The sequence below is a fragment of the Armigeres subalbatus genome, unplaced genomic scaffold (assembly GCF_024139115.2).
Source record: "Armigeres subalbatus isolate Guangzhou_Male unplaced genomic scaffold, GZ_Asu_2 Contig700, whole genome shotgun sequence".
NCBI lineage: Eukaryota > Metazoa > Arthropoda > Insecta > Diptera > Culicidae > Armigeres > Armigeres subalbatus.
This window is the reverse complement of record NW_026943480.1, coordinates 92,447-99,948: the sequence shown is the minus strand read 5'-3', so window position 1 is coordinate 99,948 and position 7,502 is coordinate 92,447.

The following is a 7,502-nucleotide window of genomic DNA, read 5'->3' as shown; positions in this document are numbered from 1 at the left end:
GGTTTCGGTTCCGGGATATCAGTGGTGGTACCAAAATGTATTCTAAATGGTCTAAGCGGAAAATCATCGAGTGACTGTTGAACAGCAGCAGCAGTCAAGTGAAACTTTTACGCAAGGTCCGGACTAACGTTTGGTTGCTGTAAGCGATTAGAAAAGCGCATTCTGGATTGAAAATCGGTTCTTTTCAGACCCTCAATTTTACACAAGAGAAGGTTGACCCGAGACAAAGCGCGAATCATAATAGACGGCAGAAATTCTCCATCGGTAGCAGCGTAGCACTCGTCAGAGACGTCAGACGCTGCAAAATCGTGTTTCAGCAGTAAATAATCGAGTGGCTGACGTTGGTGTCAGCAGATTGGATCATTTTGAAACAGGACAACGAATCACCCCTTCATTTGTTTTTCATCGACTACGAAAAAAGCTTTCGATTGTCTCAATAACGAGAAAATGTTAGGCGCTCTGAGACGCAAGGGGTTCTGAGGGAAATCATCGGCCTTAGCGATGCACAGTACGAGGCTTTCTCGTGTAGAGTGCTGCATAACGGAGGTCTTGTTCGACACCATACGGGTCGTGAACGGTGTGAAGGCAAATATGTATTCTATTACCGCTACTGTTCCTCATCAGAGTCGACAAGACTGGTAGGTGTGACGTTGCACTCCTAGCTGAACGGTTCTCTGATATGCAGAGTTAGCTCAACGATCTTGCCGAACGCGCTCCTTTTCGGCAGGTTTAGTCATCATCGTCAACAAAACCAAATCGTTGGATGTGAACACGGTGAACCCTTCCAGCTTCACAGTAGCTGATCAATCCGCGAATAATGATGAAAGCTTGCAATATTTTGACCAAATGGCGTCAAACGGCTGTACTAAGATCGACATAGGCGCACGAATCAAGAATCCAAGGGCTGCTTTTGCGAGTTTAAGGCATATCTGGAAAAACAGGTAGATAAGCGAACGCACCAAACTCCGAATCTTCAACTCTAGCGTGAAATCTGTGCTGTTATACCCTAGCGAAACATATACCATGTATCAGTGAAGAACACTCATCAGCTGCATGTGTTCATTAAAAGATGCCTGTAGAATAAAGTTCGTTCCTGGTGGCCTTACAACTGGGTCTCAAACAACGAGCTTCATCGTAGTTGTCACCAGGCAGGAACGGAAGTGGGTCTGGCTCGGTCTCTCCTTACGTGGGAAGGAAACGAAATTTGCAAACAAGCATTAGACTGGAATCCAGCTAAACATCGCAGCAGAGACAGCCCCAGAGGCTCATGGCGACGCGGTCTCAATAATCCATGAGTAAGTAGGCGGTACAAAATCCCTTCTCTTCTGTGAGCGCAGCTGGAGCCTTGAAAAGGGCCGATTTGGGTGGAGCTACGTTCTCATTCTCGTTCACTTGGTGCTGGTGTTGCTGGTGACGGCTTTGGTTTAGCCGAGTCGGCGTGCTTGGCCAGCTCGACCGACAAGCAGGAGACGGACAGCCTGACTGAATCTTGCGGCTGGAGATCATTGAGCGTTTGCTATAGTAGGCCAAACTGGAAGCCTCAGCCACGATACGCTCGAATTTGTCGTTTACAAAGCAGTTCATGATGCTGGACGCCATCAACGATGTACCTAAATGTGGATGTCATAGCATTAATTCCTCCTGGCTTTCGCTTTAGTTGCTTTTCGATCATGACGATGCTGCTTGAGCCTTTCTGCAGCTGTCTTATGCAACCATCGTCGCTGCCGCCGACTTTCGATGCCATGATCAAGGTTTGCAGAAATCACTCTCAATAAATTAAAACAAATTAAAACAAATTCATCAAATTTGTAGGATACAAGTGCAGAATCAGAATCGGATGAAAGTGATGATTCTCGTTTTGTTGCCACTCATTCGTTTTTACATTCGTTCTGGTCGTTTTACCGATTGGTCGCGAAAACCGGACCTCAGCTAGTTGCGTGGAGGCTCTCCTATCCAATGTCTGGGCGAAAGAACTCTTCCCTTCCGACATGTGCATTTGCGGTACCGATTGTGAATTTCACGTCGTGTTTTGGGCATTCTCCGTAGGTCTTATCTGGATGCTCATAGAACTCGCCGTTGGTTGGTGCGTAAGCATTGATCAAGCTGTATTTGAAGAACTTGCCCTTAATTCTCAACACGCAGATGCGAATACTTACCGGCCTGAATGATTCGACGCTGCTATTTACCAAGTACTACAGAAACCAACTCCAAGCTCCGCCTTCTCGCCGCCACTGTAGTAGATGTGATACTTGAATGAAGTGCCAGCAATTCGGTCAACTGTGCGGAATTCTAATTCTCCTATTCCTCGAAATCAGACCTTTTTCACCGTTTGCTTTGGATTTTCTGCGTTCGTTTATTTGCCTGTTTTTGTAAAGAAATATCTGGAAAACAGGCAGATAAGTGAACAATTTTCAATACAATTCGAATTTTCAACTCTAACGTGAAATCTGTGCTGTTCTACACCAAGCGAAACATGGTGTGTATCAGTGGAGAACATTCAAGGGTTGCAGGTATTCATCGACAGATGCCTGGGATATATAATTCGGGCCTTGTGGCCTTAGCTGGATCTCAATCAACGAACTTCATCGTCGTTGTCACCAGAGGCCGATAGAAACAGAAATTCGGAATGCCGGAGTGGCCTGTGCAATACATAAAAGTCTTCTCCATTCAGCTCGGTCCATGGCTACACTTCGCCAACCACGCAGTCTACGAGGGTCCGAAAATCATCCTCCACCTGATCGATCCACCTTGCCCGCTGTGCAATTTGCCTTCTTGTTCCCGTCGGATCGTTGTCCAGAACCATTTTCACCGGATTACTGTCCGACATTCTGGCTACGTGCCCGGCCCTGCAGTCTTCCGATTTTCGCGGTGTGGACGATGGATGGTTCTCCCAACAGCTGATGCAACTCCTCCGTACCGTCCGCCATCTGTACCCCACCATAGATGGTACGCAACACGAAAACTCCCAGTGCGCGTTGATCCTCCACGAGCATCGTCCAGGTCTCGTGCCCGTAGAGAACTACCGGCCTAATAAACGTTTTGTAGATTGTCAGTTTGCTACTGCGGCGAACTCTATTCGATCGGAGTGTTTTGCGGAGTCCAAAGTACGTATAATTTCCAGCCATGATAAATCTCCGAATTTATCTGCTGGTATCGTCATCGGCGGTCACGAGTGAGCCCAAGTACACGAATTCTTCAATCCCCTCGATTTCGTCACCAACGATAGAAACTCGTGGTGGGTGTCTTCCCTAGTAACATTTTGGTTTTATACCGGCTTTATAACACTCTTGCAGAGTGAATTATGGTCTTCAAAAGCGTTATAAAACTTAAAATGTTACTTGGGTTACGTTGTCCTCTCTTGAGCCTCTTCCTATCATGTACTTCGTCTTCGACGTATTGATGACTAGTCCAATCCGTTTAGCTTCGCTTTTCAGTCTGATGTAGGCTTCCTCCATCCTCACAAAGTTATGTGCCATGATATCAATGTCGTCGGCGAAACCAAATAACTGGACGGACTTCGTGAAAATCGTACCACTCGTGTCAATCCCTGTCCTTCGTATTACTCCCTCCAAAGCGATGTTGAATAGCAGACACGAAAGACCATCACCTTGCCGTAACCCTCTGCGTGTTTCGAAGGGACTCGAGAATGCCTCTGAACCTCGACCTACGCGCATCACCCGATCCATCGTCGCCTTGATCAACTGTATCTGTCTATCCGGAAATTCGTTTTCGTGCATTAGCTGCCATAGCTGGTCTCGATCGATTGTATCATATGCGGCTTTGAAGTCAATAAATAAATGATGTGTGGGCACGTTGTATTCGCGGCATTTCTGCAATACATGACCGTACGGTGAACACCTGGTCTGTGGTAGAGCGTTCACCCATAAATCCCGCCTGGTACTGCCCCACGAACTCTCTTGCAATTGGTGTTAGTCGGCGGCATAAAATTTGGGAGAGTACCTTGTAGACGGTTTTCAGCTATGTTATTGCGCTGTAGTTGCTACAATCCAGCTTATCGCCCTTTTTGTAGATGGGACACACGACACCTTCCATCCACTCCTGCAACAGAACCTCATCCTCCCAAACCTTCGTAATCACCCAGTGCAGCGCTGTAGCCAGTGCCCCACCACCGTGTTTAAACAGCTCTCCTGGTAGTTGGTCAACTCCAGGGGCTTTGTTGTTTTTCAGCCGGCCGATCTCCTCCTGGATTTCCTGGAGATTCGGAGCCGGATGTCGCATGTCCTACGCGCGTGCTTCTAGGTTCATTACCATACCGCCACCGTTGTCTGTCATATCGTCATTCAGGTGCTCTTCGTAGTGCTGCCGCCACCTTTGGATCACCTCACTCTCGTTTGTAAGAAGGTCCCCGTTAATTTCCTTACACATATCTGACCGTGGCACGTGGCCCTTACGTGAACGGTTTAACTTAGAACTCATAGAACTTTCGTGCGTTATTAGCGTGGTACAGTTCTTCCGTCTCTTCGCGGTCTCGATCTTCCTGTTTGCGCTTTTTCTTCCGAAAAATCGAATTTTGTCTGTTCCGCACCCGTTTGTATCGTGCTTCGTTCGCCCTCATGCGGTGTTGCAGCAATCTCACCCATGCTGCATTCTTCTCCTCAACTGACTGCTCACATTCGCCGTCATATCAGTCGTTTCTCTGATCCGGGGACACCGTGCCTAATGCAGCGATTGCGGTGCTTCCAATGGCGGATCAAATATCTCTCCAGTCATTTTCAAGAGATGCGAGTATGTATGGTTCTTATTTTCAATGTATGCATTTATGTATTCAGTTTAAGGAGGGAGAAGATAAAATTTCTCCTTTCTATGGGTGCATTTGCTCGGCAGAAGTCAAGAGAGGATATGATTAATTTGTTCAATAAAGGTAATTTCTCGGTTTGAGGCAAAAGAAGATATGATCCCGTTTTTCAAAGTATGCATTTGACCATCAGAAGTAAAAATGCGATATGGTTTTCTTATTCAATTCAGGCATTTACTCAATTTAAGGCAAGGGAAGATATTATTCCTTCTTTCGAAGCATGCATTTTCCCGTCAGAAGACAAAAAAAGATATGGTTCCTGCTTTGAATTCAGGCATTTTGTCGGTTAAAGGCAATGTAGAATATGATCACTTCTTTCAAAGGATGTATCTTCCCGACAGACGGCATAGTAAATATGATTGCTTCTTTCAAAGGACGCATTTGCCCGGCAAAAAAAAATGTTCAAACTCTATAGAATTAAAATAATAAAACCTGTGTAAGAACTGGGCTTTTGTGAAAATGCCAGATTCTTATACAAATATTGTGTGAAACCATGAAACCATCTTAAAATTCTTGTTTGTGTGAATCTAACAATTTCGCATATGCTTAGTTCTTATACAGGTTTTGGTAGGTTTTTATACAGAACTAGTTGACCCGGCAGACGTTGTCCTGCATAGTAGGCGAGAATGTGCATTCCGAACTGCCCATGCAAAGTTCGCATAGGAATCATAATTTTAATTTTTCATGGTTTGCTCAACTTTACTCGTAATTTTCACATCAGGAAATAATTTATAAACCCGTCGGAAACTATAACGAATGATTCTGCTGAAGAAATGAAAAAAATCCATCCAGCCGTTTTCGAGTTATGCGGATACGAACACAGACCATTTCATTTTTATATATAAGATTGTTAGAACATCTAACAGAGTCTCGTTTTGACCGTCGTCCAGTGCGTTTGGTTCTTGCGCTCTACTTTTGTGCGGTGATTCGCACGAAAAGTAGAACAATAGAACCAGAGCAATGACCGCGGTTGAAACAAAAGTGTAGTTAGTGTTATGAAAAAGTGTTGGATACACGAACATGTTCGTACAAGCAAAAGATGATCGATTCTTATCAATGCAATGACCTTGCTAATAATCCTATCAATCTAATGTTATTGCACAAACATGTTTATTGAAGGATTATTGAGGAAAAGAGGTAAGATTTTGGTAAAATATTAATAAATTAAAACAATAATACTCGCACCCACATGAAGGCACACATACAAATACAAATACACATACACATACACATACACAGGCACACATTCCCATTAACACATACATGCACATATACACGTACATAAACATATACACCCTCATACACATACACAAGAACACACAAACACATTTTATATTATCTATATTAGGTATCTATGTTATTCATGGAAGCGTTTGGTACGGGAGGTCCACGCTTTCTTCCTTCCCCCTTGATTCCAAACTATTGAGCGGCTTTAGGTATTCCTGGAGTCATTTGGTATCTAGGAGTCATCTCCGCGGTACATACTGCGTAGTTGGCCTGGCCGTATGAAAAGAAAAATGGCGGAATATAAAAACCGTCGTTTTCCAGGATGCTTTCAAGTATTGGCTACGCAAGTATGAGATTAGGTTAGATTAGATTAGAATTGTTAGAACATCTAACAGTCGCTTTCTAGAGTCAGTTCCAGTGTTCCCAAAACAGGCTATTATGCTTCCAAATGCTCAAAGGCATCGCCATAAGTTTTCTTTTTAAGACGGTAATGGAAAGAGTTTGTTTTGACGAAAAACAAGCAGAAATATCAAAAATGTCCAATGCATTCCACTGAGGCTCAAAATAATTTTCTATCCAACTGCAGTTATATGCAATTGAAGGTCTCGATCAAGACTCATTTTGTTATTCGACTGAAATCACGAACCAAGTTGTCCAACGAACTGACAAGTTCACCAGCACACTGTCCAATCGGTATGAATTTCACGCCAAAGTACTACACGCGCATGAACATTGCTTTGACGATTGACAAAACTCGAATATGGTAATTGGAAACATTGGGATGCAATGTGATTAGCACCGCACATAATTCAATTTAACAACATTGGTTGTATTTCTTCAACCTTGAGATCAAGGGACTCGTCACTCACTGAACGATGCTAATGTTTTAGCATTTAAATTTTGCATTCGTTCGTAAAGTGTGCAATGAAATAGAAGTGTGTTCAAATAACCTTTCAAACCCACCGGAGGGGTGCCGTGTTTGTTCCGAAAGATTTTTATCGGTGCGCAAAAAAAAAAACGATTCCTCGATAAATCAATGCAAATGCTTATGAAATTATTTGAACGCTTTAACCTCAGTTTAATGCAACGCGTCGTGGGAGTTAACTAATTTGTAGCAATTGAACGCCTCTAACTTGCTAAATAACAAAAAACGCCGTCAAATGAAACATTTTGATCAGTTCGTGTTCTTTACGAAGCATAATTGCTTCAGCTGTGGATAAGGGTTTTCAGGTTGGTCGACTGATGTGGCAGTATAAAGAGATTATGATTACCATTCGAATAATTTAATCGTATTAATGCAATGAAAGATCGTTTGAGAATTAAAATATTTTTAAGTTGGTCAATTAAGATGTCCATAATGAACAATTGGAAAAATAATAATTTTAGATTTTATTACATTCTGTGTAACAATCTACCAAAATCTGTACTGGCGTACAGGATTATACTGTTAAAGCGTACA